This window comes from Dipodomys spectabilis, unplaced genomic scaffold (genome assembly GCF_019054845.1).
Source record: "Dipodomys spectabilis isolate Male_0828 unplaced genomic scaffold, ASM1905484v1 ptg000233l, whole genome shotgun sequence".
Classification (NCBI taxonomy): domain Eukaryota; kingdom Metazoa; phylum Chordata; class Mammalia; order Rodentia; family Heteromyidae; genus Dipodomys; species Dipodomys spectabilis.
The window spans coordinates 4,350,875-4,371,349 of record NW_024870910.1 but is presented as its reverse complement, the minus strand read 5'-3'; the positions used below and the strand labels follow the sequence as shown (position 1 = coordinate 4,371,349).

At 45.7% G+C, this 20,475-nt stretch overlaps 1 protein-coding gene and 1 long non-coding RNA gene across 2 annotated transcripts in view; one reads left to right on the top strand and one right to left on the bottom strand.

Annotated features, from left to right (window-relative positions):
• Positions 1–383: 383 nt before the first annotated feature.
• On the bottom strand, positions 384–3,859 carry LOC122123991. Its single transcript, XR_006150479.1, has 3 exons — positions 3,594–3,859; positions 2,743–2,856; positions 384–1,563 (listed from the first exon to the last, which is right to left on the bottom strand). It is a non-coding gene; the product is annotated as an uncharacterized LOC122123991 (long non-coding RNA).
• Mctp2 (multiple C2 and transmembrane domain containing 2) overlaps positions 3,490–20,475 on the top strand; it is a 136,378-nt gene continuing 119,392 nt past the window's right edge. The window contains exon 1 of the mRNA XM_042698563.1: positions 3,490–3,554. The gene's annotated coding sequence lies outside the window, so the exon portion shown is untranslated. The remainder of the gene's footprint in view (positions 3,555–20,475) is intronic.

Below are 20,475 nucleotides of genomic sequence, written 5' to 3'. Positions count from 1 at the left end.
TCCAAGTGCAAATTCAACGACCCATTTCTCAAGGTCAATTCTTTGAATGACCTTCACCATTGCCAACAGTGGATGATACACAGCAAACTCAAAGAGGGCCATAGCAATGCTGTGTGAGTTGCTGTCCAGTTCTCAGCTAACTGGTGGGTTTCAAGTCGTCAGACATAAAAATGTTGGTGCTGAGAGAGTAAGCATGGGACAGGCTCCTCTACCTGAAAAAAAAAAAAAAAGCACTCTTGCTTTTGTTTTACTTAACTGAAGAAACAGGGACTGAATCTCTTCAAGATGTATTTTCCATGTTTCTATTTATTTCAACCCTTAAAAACTTTTTCTTTAAACTTTATTTTTTGTTTATGTGCTACCAAGGAATCGAACCCAGGGCCTCATGCATGCTAGACAAGCACTCTACCACTAAGCCAAATTCTCAGCTTCCATATTTTGTAAATTTTATACATTCAAATTGTCACCTAGAAAAGGCAGAACGTCCTTAAAAATCTAACGGCACATCTTTCAATTAGTGAACTTTTTTTTTTCTAATCAGCTTGTATTAAATATGTCTAGGCAATTACAATTACTTTCCACATAGAATCATGATTAAGGCAGTGGAAAGTTGATGTTGGTTTCTGAAGAAAGACTTTACAGTAAGACTTAAATCTTATTATATAAGGACTTTTTATATAAATACTTTGACAAATACAGGCCATTTTCAATTAGAGCGCCTCCTTTGTTCAGATAAATGAAGCCTGCAGGTAAAAATAGAGATAGCCAGTGAGTGGTATTGCTGGCTCTAAATGTGATCTCTACACCTGCCATTAGAAAGAGGAAATGAAATAACAATTATAGAATAGAAAAATCGAGTCAAGCAAATAAAATAACAAAGACTATTTGCACTAATAATAAAAGGAATGCCATTTCTCGATATCATGTAACAAAGAAGTACATACACTCCCTTACCCCCACACTAAAACATCTGTTTTGCCTTGACTATTATTCCATTTGCTTCACATCCTGGTAAATGTCTCAATTGTTTTTCTAATTCTGTTTTTGTTGGCCTAGCATGGTGAGATGCGGTAATACAGGAAATGGGAATGGCGTTCGGTGCCAAGAGCTCGTAGCAATATTGACTGTGTCGGGAGAGCAGAGCAGGCCTCTCTCTCCGGCTATGAAGGGACTTCTCACGAGGTTTGCCCTCAGTCTTCCATTTGACCCTGGGCTGGATTGTCAGCACACTCAGCTTTGATAAGACGACTCAAGGAAGACTATTGTGGTCCCTCTGGACTGAGAAGTGTCAGAACTCTAGCACCTGTGCCATTACAGGTAGAATGCCCTCTTCTGAAGAAGACTGCTTTGAAAAGCCTCACATCCCAGATTCCAGGTGAGCGTAGCAGTTGAGGTCTGACTCACTTGCATGGCACTGTCTCCGTCAAACTGGGAGGGTGACATTGCTAGGACACCTCTGGTGAAGTGTGTCTGAAGGTCCGCAGGTGGTGTGGCTGAGACTGCGAAGTTGTCTGAGTCCCCAGATGAAGTGGAAGTTGTCTGAGTCCCCAGATGAAGTGACACCTGCACTTCACATGGAAAAGAACAGGAACTGTTATCAGAGTGCTGTTCAACCCTGTCCAGAGCATCCATTGGCTGAGATGTACAAGCAATTGTGTTTGAAAGCAGGAAATCTCTACTTCAACCATGACACCTGACCACAGGGCTATTTCTTGAGCTGCCAAATATCTTTCTGTTGCTGTGTATTATGAAGGCCAGAGAGAAAAGGCTGCCCAATATAAACTCAGGAGACTCTAATTTTTTAATTTTTACAAAGTTACAATGATAACATCACAGATCTGTGCCTATCAATGTAGCACTTGGTCTAAGACCTGTTTAAATGAAGAAATTCAATATGGCAACAGGATATTAAAAATGTCTCTGCTACCAGCTGGCTGTGAATGGCTCATGCTTGCAATCTTGGCTGCTCATGAGGATGAGCTCTGAGGATAACAGTTTGAAGCCAGCTGAGGTTTTCCCATGAGACTCTTACCTCCAATTAACCAGCAAAAAGCTAGACATGCAGGTGTGGTTCAAGTAGTAGAGTACCAGCCTAAAGTGAAAAGGCTAATTTAGAGCCTGAGGCCCTAAGTTTCAAGCCCAGTATTGGCATGCACACACACACACACACACACACACACACACACACACACACACACACACAGAGTTTCTCAGCTAAATATATGAATCGTGCTACTCTGGTTATATAGAAATTTCAATTAGGAGAAGCCAGAAAACTATTTTCTGGGTGCATACACACGGGAGGTAAGTATGTAATGTGTCTGGATGATGAAAGAGAAGTCACTCCACCACCAATTCAATCTAGGAGGGCGTGCAGCCTAGAGGGCAAAGGTAATCACGTGACTTACCTGTATCTTTAAGTACCTCACTTCCCGGCATGCCATTCCGGCCTCGTCTAATGATTTCGAAACACTGGTTTTTCTGCTTGTGGTTGAGCTGCCCAAACCACAGAACAGGAACCTCGCTGGGGCAAGACTTAGAGGCTAAGAAGGGGGGGGGGGGGAGATGGGAGCAGCTTTGTGTGTGGGTTCACTTCCTATTTTAAGTCATTTCTGGCTAATTTTACCAACTGTTCTTTCTCTTCTTTCTTTTTCCCTGGCTACTTCTGCTCTCTATGGGGAATGCTGAACCTCAGCCCACTGGAAATGCCCACCACTCCCCATGTGCTGGTCTGAGCCTCACCTGGCCTGGATTCCCGTGACCTTGTGATACCTATACCTTCGTGCAGCTGATTTCATGGCTTGGAGGCTGTTTCTTCATCTTTGGTCAGAAAGATGAGCAATGGTTCTGCAGATCCTGAAAGTTAAATAGAATCAACGTGTGAGGGGGAGGCAAGCAGGGAAACTGGTTCTCAGGTACCTTAGGCAAGCGGTAGCTAGTGTTATAAGGGGGATTTTGAAGACTCTTTTGCATCTTTTTTTTTTTTTCTGTTGCTGTTGTTGGTTTGTGTCAGTATTGGGCCTTGAAGTCAGGGCCTGGGAGCTGTTCCTGAGCATTTTTGGGTTTTTTGGTTCAAGGCTAGCATCCTATTTAAATCCCATCTAGTTACCAGGGAAAGCTGAAATTCAGTGGTTAGGTGAGCTGTTGCATTTGCATAATTAGTTGCTCAACTAGGATTTCATTTGTGCAATTACACTCACTAAACCCCTCTGGGTTTATAGACCTCCGTTTCCCAGACCGGCCTATAAAATATCTGTTCTGTCTCACCTCTGATTTAGCTCTTGTAAATAAGAAAAACAACAACAACAAAAGAGAGCAAAACCCCACACACATGACTCTCTTGAATCTAATTTCAACCCGAGTGAGGCCCTGGCTTTCCCCAAGGCCAGGATCTTACCCTATTGATCCCTAACCTGAGCGAAGGGGCCCAGCACAGCACACCCTGGGCTCGGGAAGAGACGGGAAAAGCCGGCGAGCCGTCGGGGAGACGCAGCAAACTGTGGTGAGACTCACAGCAGCAAGAAAAGAGCAGGAAAGAAAAAGACAGCGCCAGGGTAAGTCAGTCAGAACCACAGCATGGCGGTGACTACAACCTGTGTCTGTCTGTCTGTCTTTTCCTAAGTGAGCTCTTGGGGCAGCTTGGTGGGCACCCATGTCGGTCTCCTGTAGAGAGCCAGAGCCAAGGCGCAGTGATGTTGTCTGTCTGTCTGTCTATCGGTGCAGCTTGGACCGGCCGATTAGCTGGGGTCTCTGCCCAGGTTTCTCTGCCGACTGATCTTTTAGGGATCCAGCGGAGGGACGGACGCGATCGCCTCGGAGTGCGCGCATCCGGGGAGGCGGGTAGAGGAAGGCGCACACCTGCCAGTCACACGCACCCCTGTTGGGTTACTTGGTGTGTGTGTGTGTGTGTATTTTGGGCACACCCGGGCGGGGCGATCGCGCGATGCCCCTCCTCCCCCGGCCCCGCGCCCCCCTCGGCCGCCCAGCCCCGCCGGCTCCGGCTCCCGGTGCGCGCCGGGCTCGGTGGGGAGGCGGCTCCGCGGGCGGTGACGCGCGCTCGCCTCCGCCTCCTCCCCGCCCCTTCTTTAAGGCGGGGCCCCCAAGTGGGAACCACCTTGCGGGGTAGCCGGGGAAGTCCGGCCGCCCTGGCGATGTCCTGGCCATCCCGAGCGGCGGCCACCGCAGCGGCAGCACGTCCGGCCCGCGCGCCCCCCGCACCCCCCGCGCCCGCCGGCCACCGGCGCGCGGCAGCCGGGGACAGGTGAGGGCAGTGCGCCCGGCTCACCTGGCCGCGCGCCCCGGCGCCGGGGACGGGCGTTCTGCCGGGTGGGGTGGGGTTGGGGTGGAGGGGGTGCGGTGAGGTTGAGGGTCCAGGATGTGGGGGGGTGCGGGGATCGGAGCGGCTGACACCCCCCTCGGAGCCGGCTGGACCGAGTTGCGCGGAGAGCGGAGGCCGGGAGGGCTCGGGTTAGCTCTGGGTTTGGAAGGCCGACGGCCAAGGCTTGCCCCAGGGCCGGCTTCTTCCCGCGGAGAGCCGGGTTCCTGCACCTGGGCACCTGCGCACCTGGGCCGGATCCCATGCGTGCCCTCGGGGCAGGATGGCAGAGTTTCAGATCCCCTTCCCCGGGGCGCTGACGTTTGCTCAGTTACCCAACAGCAGAGAGAGCCTTCGAGCAAGCCTGGTCCCATGAAAGGGGTGTGTGTGTGGGGGGGGGGGGGGGTTCTGGGTTCCTGGGGTTCTCTGGGTGCCAGAGCTGTGGGAGGTGTGGACGACCCCGGGGCCTGCAGGATGTTGATTGAACTGGCTTTGCTCTGGCAGGTGGCACACTTACAGGTGCCCAAGGGGTCTTCCCCGGACCCTGTGGTCAGCTACAGTAGTTCGGGGAAACCGATTCTGGTTGCACACCTGTTAAGAGCAGAAGCGAGCACTGTGGAGCGCACAGGTGTTGGTAAGAGAGATTAGCCACGTCTTCCCTGCAGGTGGATGCTTAGAAGAGACTCCTGAGTCTATTTACTCACAGGACTCAAGTCTCTTAAAGGCACAGAAAATGCCATTTGCACAGTGGTCATTCGCCAGCCTGCTTATCCACAGCGACTGGAAAAATCAAAAGCCATCCTTAAGATCAAAGTTCTTCAGAATCTGCTATGGATGATCAAAGTAGATTTCTATACCCTCAGGAAAATGTCTCAGTGAAACCTGTTATTTTTCACAAAGTGGGGGGGGGGGGGAGGGAAGGTGCTTAAACCCATTAACGGACTGGGAGAGTAAGCTTAGCGGTTAGTTTGCTTAACTTGACGCTGGCCTGGGTTTTAGTCCCCTTTTCCCTTAAAGAAAAAATAACAAAAAGCCCAAATCAAGTCAACTTCCGTGCTCGGCATCTTGTCTTGGGGTGTAGAATAAGCACAATAGATAGTACTCATCTGTTTAGATGAGAAACGGAGGCAGAAAGCAATCTGGTAGATGCTAGTCAATGACGGATCATTGAGTTGGACAAAATGACTAGAAACTAGAACTCAATTTTATATTCATAGAATCTACTTGCAGGGGTTCAAGAAGTCTGTCATGAATAATGTGTACTTTAAAAAAAAAAACATTAAACTTAGGTGGTAAAATTGAAACCTAGCTGGAAAAGCAGATGAACAGCTGTTTTTAATTAAAGGCCTATAATGTACCTTAACCTATTTTAAGGGCCTACTGTATCCAAGTGGAACCAATGAAGAAAACTTTATGTACCTTTATAGAAAGTTTTGTGTGTGTGTGTTCAGGAAGAGCTGGTGTTTGTGTTATTTGTGTGCTTTCTCATATTCTGCTTTGACTTCTTCCCATAGCTGTGAGTGAACAGGGACCATGATTGTTACTTAGAAAGGACTGTGTTAGTGTATTCGTCCATAGTCTTACAGAAATCTACCTAACTTGGAAAGATGACATCTGCTTTTCCTTTAAATCTGTTTCAAGAGAGGCAAATGCCAGGGGGGCAGAATTGGCAACGATCCTAGAGTGACTAATGTGACTTTTAACCACTCAATGAACAATTTCTTAAAAGCACATGCAAATTAGATTCCCCCATCCAAATGATGATAAGCTATGGAATAAGAGTTCCTAGCACTCAGAATTTTAAAATGATAGTTCTTATCATGGAGAATGAGTAGCTTCCTTACACATACACACACACACACACGAAAAACCCCTTTCCTGGTAACTGCACACAAAACCAGAAAGCTTTTCTCTCATGTCCTAAGTTAACTGTTAAGGACTTGTACTTGTGTAGAAAGGATTAAGATGTTTTTCCTGAATCATGCTTGACATGATTATTTTCCCCTCTCCATCTTCATTTGGCAGTGACCCTGGTAAAATGTCATCAACCTTTATCACCATTTTACAAGCATCTAAAAGAGCCTCTGGAGGAGGTGTTTCTAAACGTGTGCTTGACTTGGTTCAAATGGTCTAAGGGAAGTAGAGTGACCATACATGATACACTGAAGACATTTCTAGAAATAAAAACAATACACAGGTCAGAAAAAAAAAACTCCCAAAGGTCAAAGCCAAGTGGGTATGGGTATATGAATGTGTGGATGAGAAGGTTTTGTGAGTTCTGGAAGGCAAAGAATTCGGGGACCCTTTTGAAGAAAATTAATACAAAACTTGGAATCCCAGCGAGAATTTATTTAAAACAAGGAGATTCTGAAATCTTATTGGGTAATTTACCACCCATGTTTATATAGCAAGACTTCCTGTTTTCTCCCTGGCTTCTGCTCTAAGGAAAGTTGGTATCTGCTGGTAGTTTGCCCATGAGGAGCCTAGAACTTGGAAAGAGGGACGAGGTGGTTGGTGGAGTGGTGGCTGTTCCGTGTCTGTCCAGGGAGCCTGGAAGACATCCAATGAAGGCTCAGATAGGATCTGTGAGACCTACCAGTGATACTGGTTGGTTCTTCAAGGTGGGCTTTGGTCCTTGGGTCTCCTGACTGTCAGTCCTCATTGAAGGTATTCTGTGTTTGGAGTCTGGAGGAAGGCCAGGTCCTACTTGCTCAGAGCTCTTCGTCTCTTGGAGTTGCTTTCATGGCTCACAAGCATGCACAGAGGTGTCTTGGGGGCTCCTAGATTTGGAAGGGGGGGTCCTGGGAAGGGCCTGCGGGGTGGGGAGAGGGCCCTGGAAAGCCCCTGGTATTCAGGCCTACCTGCTCTCCTCGTTGGTGTTGATGATGGGCCCCGGTTGGTGTTCCTACAGTGCCCGTCCAGACTGCAGTGCCTACAAACCCGGGTCTTGCTCATTAGAAGTGTGTGCACCCCAGCCCGCCCCCCCCCATCCCCGTCCCTGTCAGAGCCCTATGAGGGGAGTATGGGAGTCCATGGGTTAAGAAGCTGTGGGATGATCTGTACGTGCTCAAGGTTCGAGAATCACCATTGGTAGTGTAAGAGTGCTGCAAGGCCTAGGATCTTTCCTGTAGTTAAGGGAGGGGAGTGAAATTAATATTAACATCATCATCACCACACTGTAAGAACTATTGAGTATCTATAATCTGAACATCTGAAATTAGGAGGTAGGGCTGCAGAATCTGACACTTTTTCCTTCCCTCCCTCCCTCCTTCTTTCCTTTCTTTCTCTTTCTTTCTTTCTCCTCTTTCTTCCTTCCTCCCTCCCTCCCTCCTTCCCTCCCCTCCCTCCCTCCCTCTCTCTCTCTTTCTCTCTTTCTTTCTTTCTTTCTTTCTTTCTTTCTTTCTTTCTTTCTTTCTTTCTTTCTTTCTTTCTTTCTTTCTTTCTTTCTTTCTTTCTTTCTTTCTTTCTTTCTTTCTTTCTTTCTGCCAGTCCTGGAACTTGAACTCAGGGCTTGGGTGCTGTCCCTTGAACTCTTTTTTTTTTCCCCTCTCAAGGCTACCACTTGAGCCCACACCTCCACTTCCAGCTTTTTGGTGGTAAACTGGCGACAGGAGTCTCAGACTTTCCCTTCCTGGGCTGGCTTCTAATCACGATCCTTAGATCTCAGCCTCCTGAGCATCTAGGATGACAGGTGTGAGTCACTAGTGTCCGGTGAGTCTGACACACTTGGGATGCCAACCTGATACCCCAAGTAAAACAATCACCCACCAAGGACCCTTGCTTCACTGACAAAATTATCAAGAATACTGAATGGGGGGCTGGGAAGCTGGCTCAGTGGTAGAGCGCTTGCCTTGCATGTATGAGGCCCTGGGTTCCATTCCTCAGCACCACATAAGCAAAAAGAAAAAAGCTGGAAGTGGCGCTGTGGCTCAAGTGGTAGAGCGCTAGCCTTGAGCTGAAGACGTGAGGGACAGCGCCCAGGCCCAGAGTTCAGGCCCCACGACTGGACACCCCCCCCCCCAAAAAAAAAAGAATATTGAATGGAATTGCTTTTGGGCTACTTGTAAATGAAAAAAAGGCTTTCGTGTTAAGACTTGAGTCCCATCCTTAGGATATCTCATTGTACTTAGGCAAATGTTCAGAAATTTGAAAAAAAGATGAACTTTGAAACTTCTCTGTCTTAAAGCATGTTGGACTAATGGACACTGAGCTTGTATTATTGATAATCTGCTCCAGACAGGGTGTTAAAAATATGTATATTTCCTCTTCATCATGAGTTCTACCCGAAGATGAGATGGAGTTCTTACCATCTTGATTCAGATGTTAGCAAACAAACAAAAAGCCATAGTGGGCCCTCCTTCCCCCCTTCCTTGCTTATCTCTTTCTCTTCCTCTCCTCCTTCTCCCTCCCTCCCTCCCTCCCTCTCCTCCCTCCCTCCCTCCCTCCCTCTCCTTCCTCTCTCCCTCCCTCCCTCTCCTTCCTCTCTCCCTCCCTCCCCCTCCCTCCCTCCCTCCCTCCCTCCCTCCCTTCCTTCCTCCCTTCCTTCCTTTTCTTCCTCTCTCCTTTCTTCCTTCCTTCCTCCCTCCCTCCTTTCCTTCCTTCCTTCCTCCCTCCCTCCCTCCCTCCTTTCCTTCCTTCCTTCCTTCCTTCCTTCCTTCCTTCCTTCCTTCCTTCCTTCCTTCCTTCCTCTCTCCCTCCCTCCCTCCCTTCCTCTCTCCCTCCCTCCCTCCCTTCCTTCTTTCCTTCCTTCCTTGGTCTAGCTGTCATTTTGAGGAGGAAAGTTTTATTTTTGCTCACAATTACAGAGGATTCAGTCAGTGACTCCATTGTTTTCAAGTCTGTGTCAAGGTAGAGAATGTTGGCTTGAAGGATGTGGCCAGAGAAAGCTTCCTCACAGTAGCCAGGAAGTTAGAGAATGCCAAAAAGGAAAGGGAGGGGCCAGGGACAAGATGTATCCCTTAAAGGCATACCCCTATTGCTCTACTTTCTCCAACTAGGCCCTACCTCTTTTTTTTAATTCAAAATATTCTAAAAATTGTTATTATACAGGTGATGCACAGGGGTCACAGTGACACGGGTCAGGTCAAGAGTGCATTTCTTTTCGGGCAATGTCACCCTCCCCTTGCTCTCTGCCAGTCTTTCCATCCTGTCCCCGCCCACTAGTCGTTCAGCTCTTTTTCAACACAGTGTCTAGTGAGCACCATGGCTGTATACTGTTGTCCCTCCATTTCTGGGTGTCCCCCCTCGACTCTCAAAGACAGATAAACACCCTGGGATGGAAAGGGAAAACAAAACAAAAACCATCTCTTAGTTCCATTGCCTGAAGTTCATTTTCACAAGATGTGCTCGAAGGCCAGTTTCCTGGGTTAGAAAGAACGTTGCATTCCTTCAGGAGTGAATGCCTGGCAGGATTGTGGAGTACGGAGCTGTCTTCCCTGTAGCCATACGGGCTCACATGATTTTTGTGAATGGTTCTTACTTTGTTGGTCGAGCAAACTCCGGAACTACCTAGCTCCTCCTCTCCCGGCCTGTGTTTCCCCACGTAAGTAAGTAACGTCTGCTTTCTCCCTTGTCTTCCCTTGCGTCTGCCTCCGGGGGACTTCCTTCTCACCTGCCCGAGGGCTGGCTTGCAGTTCTGTCAGAGGAATCCTTGGGCATCCTTCAGCCTTTTGGGCCGGTCTGAACATGTCACATTTCTCTGATGTTCCTTTCATTCCCGTCAGTCCTAGGTCTGCTGGCAGAGGGACACGGGGCTTTAAGGAGGAATAAGAAAGAAGGGCCTCAGCAAGTTTTAATAAGTATTTAATGAGACACAGCAGGGCAGAGAACACACAGGTGGAGAATTGTCTTCAGCAGCAACTTCTTATGTGAAAAAAACCCAACAAAACCCATTTCAGCAGGTGGTTGTGGGCCATCTTTAATGTCTAGCTTGTGTCAATCAACAGGACACAAATCCAGGGCACTGTATCACTCATGGATTAGTTTTAATCTAAGTCGCTATTTCTTTTTTTGTCAGTTATGGGTGCTTGAACTCAGGGCCTGGGCACTGTCTCCTAAGCTCTTTTGCTCAAGACCGTTGCTCTACCATTTTGAGCCACAGCGCCACTTCTAGTTTTTCTGGTGGTTAACTGGAGATAGAGTCTCATGGATTTTCCTGCCTGGGCTGGTTTTGAACTGCAGTCCTCAGATCTCAGCCTCCTGAGTGGCTAGGATTATATATAGGTAGGAGCCATCAGTGCCCAGCTTCCCACCCACCCCCCTTTTAAAAAATAGATTCTTTTCCTCTTTCATTTAGTGAAAGAAGTCACTTGCTTTCTTTAGGGTGCAGGTCACACAGATTAAGCTGCTGTGTGATGCACCCCTGTTGTTGAAGCCTCTTAGCATCTTGTTAGTCATTCCAGTCCTGGCAGCTTCACCAGATAGCCGTCATCCCATCTTACCCAGGGCCACACCCGATGTCAGAGAAACCAGGAAATGAATGGTGTGAAGTCACCCAGTAGGTTGGCAGGCCAGCCTATACCTGCTTTACCTCCCCCACTTATTCTACTTCAAGTCATTTATGTTCCATTCATTCTCCTGTCTTGCACAAGACCCACAAGACTTGGGGGTCTCAAAGACTCAGGCCAAGGCATGCTGTACCCTCCTTCTGCCTGCTAGGTTTGTAAATGCTCCCAGGCTCAATGTAGAAGAGAACCTAGAGAAAATACTAAAATACTACAAAGATAGAGCCCTGGACTTTGGGATCCTGTTTACTGTCACATAGAGATGGACTGGTGGCCTGGAATCATTGATCCATTTATACACATTATCTCACATATATATGATCTATGTATATATGTATGTGTGTATATGTGTGTGTGAATATAACTGTATATCTCATCATGTCTTAGTTATATCTATTTGTGTCTGCCTCTCTATTCCCCCCCTCCCCTTCTTTCTCTCCTACCACTTTCAAACAGTTCACTGTTAGCTGGTGGTGAGTGCGTGAAGCACAGGGGCCTGGTGGAGGAAGCGGGCAGTCAGCTTGCATTAAATACCATCCGTCCTCCAGCGTTCACGTGAGGACAAGCTCACTGTGATTTATGTCATTAAGCCATGGAAGCTTCTGAACCTAAACAGGTGTTGACCTTTTAAAATCCAGAGAAAATTCTTATGGTGTTATTGATTAGATCTGAGTGCGTTTTATTTATTGTTTGTTTGTTTGTTTGTCCTTCTTGATGGGTCCATTAAGCGTTTGTGTGTATCCACCACCCGCTGTCTATCCAGACACATGGAATCCGGTGCGGCTGGCGTTCTAGTTTGTGGAGCCCCTGAAGCCGCTCCTAGCCCCAGGAGAGCTTCAAAGACATCTCCGGGGAGTCTTCCTGAGCCTCCACAGATGGCGGATCTGGGATTTCTCAGGAACACGTCAGCAGATGCTGAAGTTGAAGGCAGGGTTAGTTTCAGAGGAGATAACTGAGGCTTCCAGCTTCTTCTGGCCTTTGGGTCCCATGCACCTTTCCATGGGTCTTTGAGAAACATTGTCATCAGTGTTATTTATTCATTTATTTATTTTGTGCCAGTACTGGAACTTGCACTCAGGACCGGGGCACTGTCCCTTAGCTTATTTTTTTTTTGCTGGCTAATTGGAGATAAGAGCCTCCTGGACTTTCCTGCCTGGGCTGGCTTCAAACCTCTATCCTCAGACCTCTGTCTCCCCAGTGGTTGGGATGAAAGGCGTGAGCCATGGATACTTGGCTTGTCAGTTTTATTTATTTCATTCCAGCAGGAAGCCAAGTCATTTAGGATGTGTGGCGATTAATAACTGTTTCTGGTTAAGCTATGAGTACCAACTTGGTTAAAGCATTCTGGATGCATTGTTTGTGAAACTGTGTAGTTTCTGTGGTTGGTAGTGACAAACTGAATCTGGTCAGCCACAAAGCTAGGCTCTGACTTGCCAAGTGTCTCTTGGTTGTTAGTGAGTTCTGACTTAGTGCTAACCAAGCACTTGGCTTTATTGTTGCTCTTTCAGTCATATGAGAAAGTGGAGTCCGAAAAAGAGTCCAATGCGGCCTCCCTTTCCTGTGCATGCATATATTTATACTGTGGGCTGATATAAGAATAGATTTTTTTGCTTGGAGAAATGAACACTGAGAGACTTATTAGCTCTCTTTATGGAGCCAGTCTAGTCCAGACTGAGCCACAGTGTATAGTAATAATCGTTTCTCACACATCCCTTTAAAAATGGCACCGGGGTTCATTGGATGGGGGAGATGATAGGTCTATTTTATAGTCTTTAAAATGTCATTTTTTAAAAAAAGCCACAAACCATATGGGGGTAGTAAAAGAAAAAAAAACACTTGGAATTTATTTAACATTTTGAAAAAGTCTTTGGCACTTACTGTCTGATTTTTATCAACTTCTCTGAAGTCAGGGGACCTTGTACTGCTCTGGGGACTGAGATGCTTCAAGCAGACAAAAGTTTCCAGGTTTTCTTCTTTTTTTCTTCTCTCTCTTGGTTCTCCAGTTTTCCAAAAGCCCTGTCTACTGAGGTAGGCCCGGGCAAGACCACGGGAGAAACTTCCATCTAGGAAGTCATCAGCAGCTAGAATCCGGGGCGAGTGTTAATTTGGGATTCAGATAAATCTCAGTTCAAACATCATGTCTGCCATCTGGAGGACTTCAACGTCTCTCCAGCTCAGTCTTCTCACGGGGAGAAGGGAGAGGAGAATGCTTAGCTCAGGGGCTGTGAAGGTAGAGTAGTGATGTAGACCAAGGGCCTTGAAAAGCCCCGGGTCCTTCATGAATTCTTTTTCTTCTCGAGAAAGACTTAGTGAATCCTGGGTAAGAAGTAAATAAACTTAGGCACTTACCTGAATAGACCCAGATGATTGTTTCATATTCACAGCATTTTTAGTTCACTGAGAAAGATTTGTTCGGGTGTTTCTGACTAGCTCCCAAACCACTTCTTCGCTGGGCCTGTAGAAGATTGACTGGCAAATTTATGGGATGAAAAGGATGACAATCGGGAAAGTTCCTTGGGGAATTATCAGTTTCTGCTCTGAGATGCCAGGGCCTCTTCCCCGAGCTGACACGAATTATTGATGGAAACCGAGGTGAGGAAAGATCGATAGAGACCATTTTAGGAGGTGGATGGCTTTGTAATATTGATAACGGGCTTCTTTACCTTTTCATTTGAGAGCTGCTCTGATCCTGTGGAACACATAATGCCATTATAATGCTCCTAATGAGGGCTAGCTATGGTCCCAGGTGCTCAGTAGGCCCTGTGTGTATTTTCATTCAGAATGTCACATGATTTTTTTTTTTTTTGGCAAATATCCCTTTAATTCGAATCTCTGACAGGCTTAGAACTATATTTTTCGTGTAAACTATGTTTCACACCAGTGTAGGAAAGAGTCACTGATACGTATTTTAGAAAACCTAGAAGAGAAGACTTTGTGTAATCAGGGTAATTTTAGCCAGCTTTATTATGTTGATGAGGACTTGGGAAACTCAGGGCTATGGTACTTGCCTGTGGTCACAAGAGTCATTATTTATCATCTCTAAATTATGTACTCATTTGGAAATTTTGCAAATGTATCCAACATTAATTTTCTGGAGGTAGGTAATTATTTCATACATGGCTAAAATTGAGCTCAACACAACTCAGCCATACGAAGGTGAAGGAAGCACAGATTTAATTTTCTGATAGTTGTGGACATATATGAATAAATGAATTTAAACTGTGTCCTTTTTCCTATGAGGATAATTGTTAATTTTCCACTGGCAGCCTTAAATGATTAATGACCATTTATTTAGAAAAGAATGACCTTACAAGAGGAAATTTTTGAATTTTCATTTTGCTAGTAATGTAAACATTGTTGTTACATCATTCTGAACCTTGAAGTCTTTAGATGCATTTCATCAGCACTCATAAAAAACGGTGAACTATATTTGGGGAAATAAGTCAATAAATGTGACACTGGGCTCTTAGCAAAGGCAGGAATGATAAAAATCAGAAATTTTTAGAAGTTTTCTATTGGTAGATTATGCAATGTTCCTCTGTGTGTGTGTGTGTGTGTGTGTGTGTGTGTGTGTGTGTGTGTGTGTGTGTGTGTGTGTGTGTGTGTGTGTGTGTGTGTGTATGTGTATGTGTATGTATGTATGTGTGTGTGCCAGGCACATTGTGTCTACATGCATGCCAGTACCAAGGCTTGAACTCAAGTCCTGGGTGTTATCTCTTAGATTTTTCATTCAAAGCTACACTCTACTGCTTGAATCCCACCTCTACTTCTGGCTTTTTGCTAGTTAGCTGGAGATAAGAGTCGCAAGAACTTTCCTGACTATGCTGCCTTTGAACCTTGGTCCTCAGATCTCAGCCCTCTGAGTAGTTAGGATTATAGATGTGAACCATCAGCTCCTGGCCATCTCCCTCTTTTATAAATATTGGTAGATTCAATCAAACAGTTAATGTTACTAATTGATTTTATGCCTACACATTAATTTTCCTTGTGGAAAGATCAGCCTGGTTAGGGCAGAAATGATTTGAGCATATCTTTTTTCTTTTTTTTGTTCTGGTCCTGGGCTTGAACTCAGGGCCTGGGTACTGTCCCTGACCTTTTTTTTGCTCAGGGTTAGCAATCTACTATTTAAGACACATCTCCACATTGGGCTTTTTAATAAGAGTCTCATGGACTTTCTTGCTGGGGGCTGCCTTTGAACCTTAATCCTGAGATCTCAGTCTCATGAATAACTAAGATTATAGGCATTAACCACCGGTGCCAGGGCTCTGGCTGATTTTAAGCATATCTTTAAGAGAAGTTTTCTAAGTCTCAGACTTGATCAGCCTGGTGTCCTGGAGAGCTTAGCAGGAAGAAGTTGGAGGGCTTGATATAATTTCTATTATGAAATCCAGAGAGAAGACTTTCCTGTACCGTAGAGGCCTTAGCCCTCAGCAGCTATTTGGACATAATGGCCACATAGCCATGGGATGTATTTAAATACTAAAAATAACCCAGGAGGTGGTGGCTCACACCTGTAATCCCAGCTACTCAGGAGGTTGAGATCTCCAGGTCTGGGACCAAGCCAGCCTGAGAGGAAAAATAAAGGTCTCTAGTGAACCAGAAATGGAGGAGTGGCTTAAGGGAGAAAGCCCCAGCCTAGGGTGGGAAAAGCCTAGTAAGCTCTAGGCCCCATGACCCACCCCTGTACAGACTAAAAACAAACCAACAAAAAGGGATTAAGATCATTTTATTTGTACTTCTTAAGTAAAGATAAATTCCATTTAGATGAAAATCTCCAATTCCCTTTCCTGCTCTTGTCTAGGGAAGGGATTTCTGGCTGTTTGGTGAAAGGTCACGTAGGAAGGGGAGGGTCGCAGGGTTGGCTTTGAGGAGGGGCTGGGGGAAGCTGGAGTCGGAGTTGTGCTGGGTGCTGTGGGTAATGGCGTTGGCTGGTGGTGGATGTTAACATGCAGGGGGAATGTAGTGGAGTCGGAAGTTGATAGAAGACTGTCTCTTAAAGAAGGCACTGGAACAATGGCAGGCTCTCACATTCTTCGACAATTATGAATGATCTTAGGGAAATGTTCTCTGCTGAGCTTGATGCCTTCCTTGACCATCTTACTGTACGAAAAGTTTGTTTTTTTTAGTTAGAAATGGCTTTTCTTTTATCTTTTTCTTTGTTGGTGTGGGGCCTGAACTCTGGGCCTGGGCACTGTCCCTCAGCTCTTCAGCTCAAGGCTAACCCTCTACCACTTGAGCCACAGCGCCAGTTCCGGCTCTTTCTGCTTATGTGGTGCTGAGGAATCAAACCCAGGGCCTCATGCATGCAAGGCAAGAACTCTACCACTGAGCCACCTTCCCAGCCCAAGATAGCTTTTATTTTCTAAACTGTCTCCTGGAGAGACTTTTATCTTGTTATACCACTTTGTCATTCTGCCAACACACCCAGTTCGGGGGAAAAACTCTGTCTTATTGCACACCCTACACACCTTTCTTGTCTCAGTAAATTTAACTTTTATTGCTGATTGCTTAGCTTTGTCCTTAAGCTAGCTCTCTACACAATGGGGCCACTCTCACCGAGCAATGTGAGTCTGAGTAAATATTTGCCGATGTTATACGGTGTTGCCTAGCTTGCAGGGCTGTTAGGATGTCACCTGCACGTCAGGGGGCGGGCCTTCTTTGCCATTGGTCTCTCTTCTCTGAGTGTCAGTCTGGGAGAAGGAACTTTTCTTCTTCTTCTTTTTCTTGTTTTGGACTGTAGTAAGGTTTGAAACCCTTCTCCCCCCACCTCCCCGAGTTTGAACATGCTTGGCTTACTTGCTTGGCTAGCGTTGTACCACTTGAGTCATGTCTCCAGTCCAGCTTTTTTTTTTTTTTGCTGGTTCATTGGTGATAGAATCTTGCAGACTTTTCTGCCTGGGCTGGCTTTAAATGGAGATCCTGGAGTCTCAGCCTTCTGACTAGCCAGGATTTCAGGAGTGAATACCGAGAGAATGCTGAACATGAAATCTGTTTAGAAGGAAGAACTTTCTAGAGTGTATGCTAGAGTAAATGGAATTCCACCTTACCTCTTACATTTGGAATCTGTAATAGTTTAAAAGAATGACCTGTTAGCATTACAAAGAAAAGTTGTGCTGTACTTTTGAAAACACCATAGTTAATGTGTGTGTATATATATATATATATGTATGTATGTATACGTTCCTTTTTCTTCATGTGGGCCTTACATTATGCTCCAATCTCATGAGTGTCCTCATTGCTTATCAAAATGTCACAGCTCAATGAAGGCTTTGGCTAACTCAGGCTTTCCATGCTCACTTGATAGAGAATGGGCTGATTGGATGTTGTACAGTGGATTTCTGCTCTGATGAGTGGTAGTCTCTTAAAGAGAAGACACCCGTCTTTTTATATCTCCCCCCCCCCCAAGTCAAGATGGCCTGGGTCTGCTGGAAGGCAAACTGCACTGACTTTGAAAATGAAATTTCACAAAGGGGCTGGGGGCAGCGGGCAGTGTGGAGTCAACACTGCGAGAGGTAGTTTGCAAATGTTAGGGTAAACTGTGAGCTCCTTCTCGAAATGAATGTTTAATGCATTTCCCCCCCGGAGACAAAACAACCTTCTGCAGAGGTGAGAGCACTCTTTCCTGAACACCTTACTTGAATCACACTCCCACCCCCTCCCCTTCCTTTTAAAATAAGCATTATGTCTATTTTTGGGTGCGGGTGTCCTGGTTTGTGTTTTGCCGGTTACCTGATCCTTCTTGGGGAAAGAAGGGGCAGAGTTCTGAAAATAGTCATAGCCTAAAGGGTGAAACTCATTCTTTTTGTTTTTTATTTCCCTTTATTTTTAACTTCAGTACTATTTGGTTGTTTCTTTTTGTTTTGCATTTTTCAATAGATTAAAAGGTTGAATTGTTCAAGTCCTCTGAAGATTCTCTCTGCGTATTCCTTTGATCTTCCTTCCTTGTGGACACACCCGATATAAGTGTACATATGTACTTATAAATTATGTATGTGATCTGATGGGTACATATATTATTAAACAGAGATGAAAATAGAAATGGAGAGGACACGTTACAATGTGTCAGAAGGGAAGTTCTAGCATTTTCTTCCCGTGCATCCCCTTTGGCTATTCTAGATCTTCTCCTGTGGGGAGCCCCCAGCCCCCAGTTTAGCACAGGTAATGGGGTTTATAGGACGTGGATTTATTTTGTTTTTATTTTATGAGCCCTGTCCCTGAGCCTCTTTGTGCTCAAGGTGAGCACTCTACCATGTTGAGCCACAGTTCCACTTCTGGTTTCTCTGTGGTTAACAGGAGAGAAGAGTCACATGGGGACTTTTCTGCCCAGGCTGACTTTGAATCATGATCCTCAGATCTCAGCCTCCTGAGTAGCTAGGATTACACGTGTGAGACATCGGTGCCTAGCCAGGACCTGAATATAAAAACATCCTTAAGGGCTGGGAAGGTGGCTCAGTGGTAGAGCGCTTGTCTTGCATGCATGAGGCCCTGGGTTCGATTCCTCAGCACCACATAAGCAAAAAGAAAAAAGCCAGAAGTGGCGCTGTGGCTCAAATGGTAGAGTGCTAGCCTTGAGCTGAAGAGCTGAGGGACAGCGCCCAGGCCCAGAGTTCAGGCCCCATGACCGTACCCCCCAAAAAAAAATCATTAAAAGATTCTCTCTAAGGAGGCTGGGAGGAGAGTAATGTTTTGTAAAGGCCTAATCCTCTCCCTTTAGAGGTAAGGGGTCCAGCACAGTGCCTGGAGGGGGCGGAGGGTGGTCAGGGGGGTTGGTGGTGGTCAGGAAGCGGAGGTTGGTACTCTGTCTCTCTTTGCACTATTGTTTTATTTCTGCAGCAGTTCTATCTGGTCCAGAAACCTCTGACCCACAAATTCAATATTCAAAACCTTCTAAAAAAGAAAAGTATTTTATCTTCTTCTTTGTAAGCAAATTCCGATTTGACTTCTTTGATAGCTGTTTATGAGATATGTATCTCATTTAGTTGGAATCTTGTGTTTGATGATGGCTTGCTATGTATAGCATGCTGCCCTCCAAGAGGATGGAGGCATTGTGTAAGAGGATGCTTCATTCTAAACTCTTAAATTCTTCCTGGGGCTTGAACTCAGGAACTGGGAGCTGTCCCTTTGAGCCACAGCGTCACTTCGGGTTTTCAGGTGGTTAATTGGAGACAGGAGTCTCACAGACTTTCCTGCCCCTGCTGGCTTTGAACTGCAATCCTCAGATCTCAGCCTCCTGAGTTAGCTAGGATGACAGGCGTGAGCCACCGGTGCCCGGCTTAAATTCTGAATTTTGAAACACAGGTGGCCAATGGAAGGCTGACTTGTGAACTCTTGGAGACTGCCTTTCAGATTCTTGCTCTTAGACGGGTTGAATCTTTTACTGTTCCTCTGTTTGCCTTCTTCATCTGTTTCTTCTACCCATGATCACTTGCTTGATTATCTAACATGGCGGTCTTGGTGAGAGGTGGGGGGAAAGAAGAGGTGGGTGGAGGAAATAGGTAACAAGGGGAAATTTCTGCAAAGATACGCCATGTTCCTGGCTTTCCTCCAGCACCTCCCCTACTTTCTGCTTGCTGGAGGCCATGTGGTTCCAAGACCATGGCTTTCTGCTTCATCTGGGGCCCAAAGCAATGGATCCAACCAACCATAGACCGAAGTCTGTGAAGTTGAGAGCTAAAGTTAATCTTCACTCCTTTAAACTGTTTATGCCTTTCCATACTTGTCAGAGCAACAAGAACAACAGCAACAACAAAAAATGCTAACATGGTTGATTAGGAAATTGTATGTACTTCAGAACTTTGGGGGAAAAAAACATGGTCATTTCTTGTATGTGTTTGTCTATAGCTATTAGACATGTGCTTAAGTAGCTTTGGGAAATTAGCAAATTGACGTTTTATGTTCTTCCTCTGATGATTACTTTTAAGTATGTGGTTCCAGATATATTACCATATTACACCCTTCTATTCGGGATAATTTAGCTTACTTGGAAAGATTAAAAATAAATTATGGCTAGGCACTGGTGGGTCATGCCTTTCATCCTAGCTACTCAGGAGGCTGAGAGATGAGGATCATGGTTCAAAGCCAGCCTGGGCTGGAAAGTCTGTGAGATTTTTATCTCCAATTAACCATCAAAAAAATAAAAACCTGGAAGTAGTGCTGTGGCTCAAAGTGGTAGAGTGCTAGCCTTGAGTAAGCCCTGAGTTCAAGCCCCATGACAGACCCCCCCCCAAAAAAAAAAAGCTTAAGTATGTTGAAGTCTCAGAAAGCATTTTAGTACTATTAAAGACCTATAGTCTAATTGTACAGTTATCACTAAATACGCTGCTCTATTATATCCTTTGATATTTACAATGTTTGCGAACTGAGCTACATTTGAAAAGGAATGGTTCAAAGATGACAGCTTTAATCTGCGCAGCCTATGTGTATGTGTTTCCATGTTTCTTGGGCTGCTGTGTTTTAGCAATTTGCAGTGGGAGCCAGATGTTTTTAGGAGCTGTCTGGGCTGTTGCTGGACACAGATTGGCCTGGTTAAAGGTCAAGGTCTGTGTCCTGTGAATGTATTCTTAATTTTAACATTAATTGTGAATGCCAGTCTAACGAACAGTGCCAGATTTAGAGAAATAACCACAGTGTTGATTTCTACGACACTGTTATAATGGC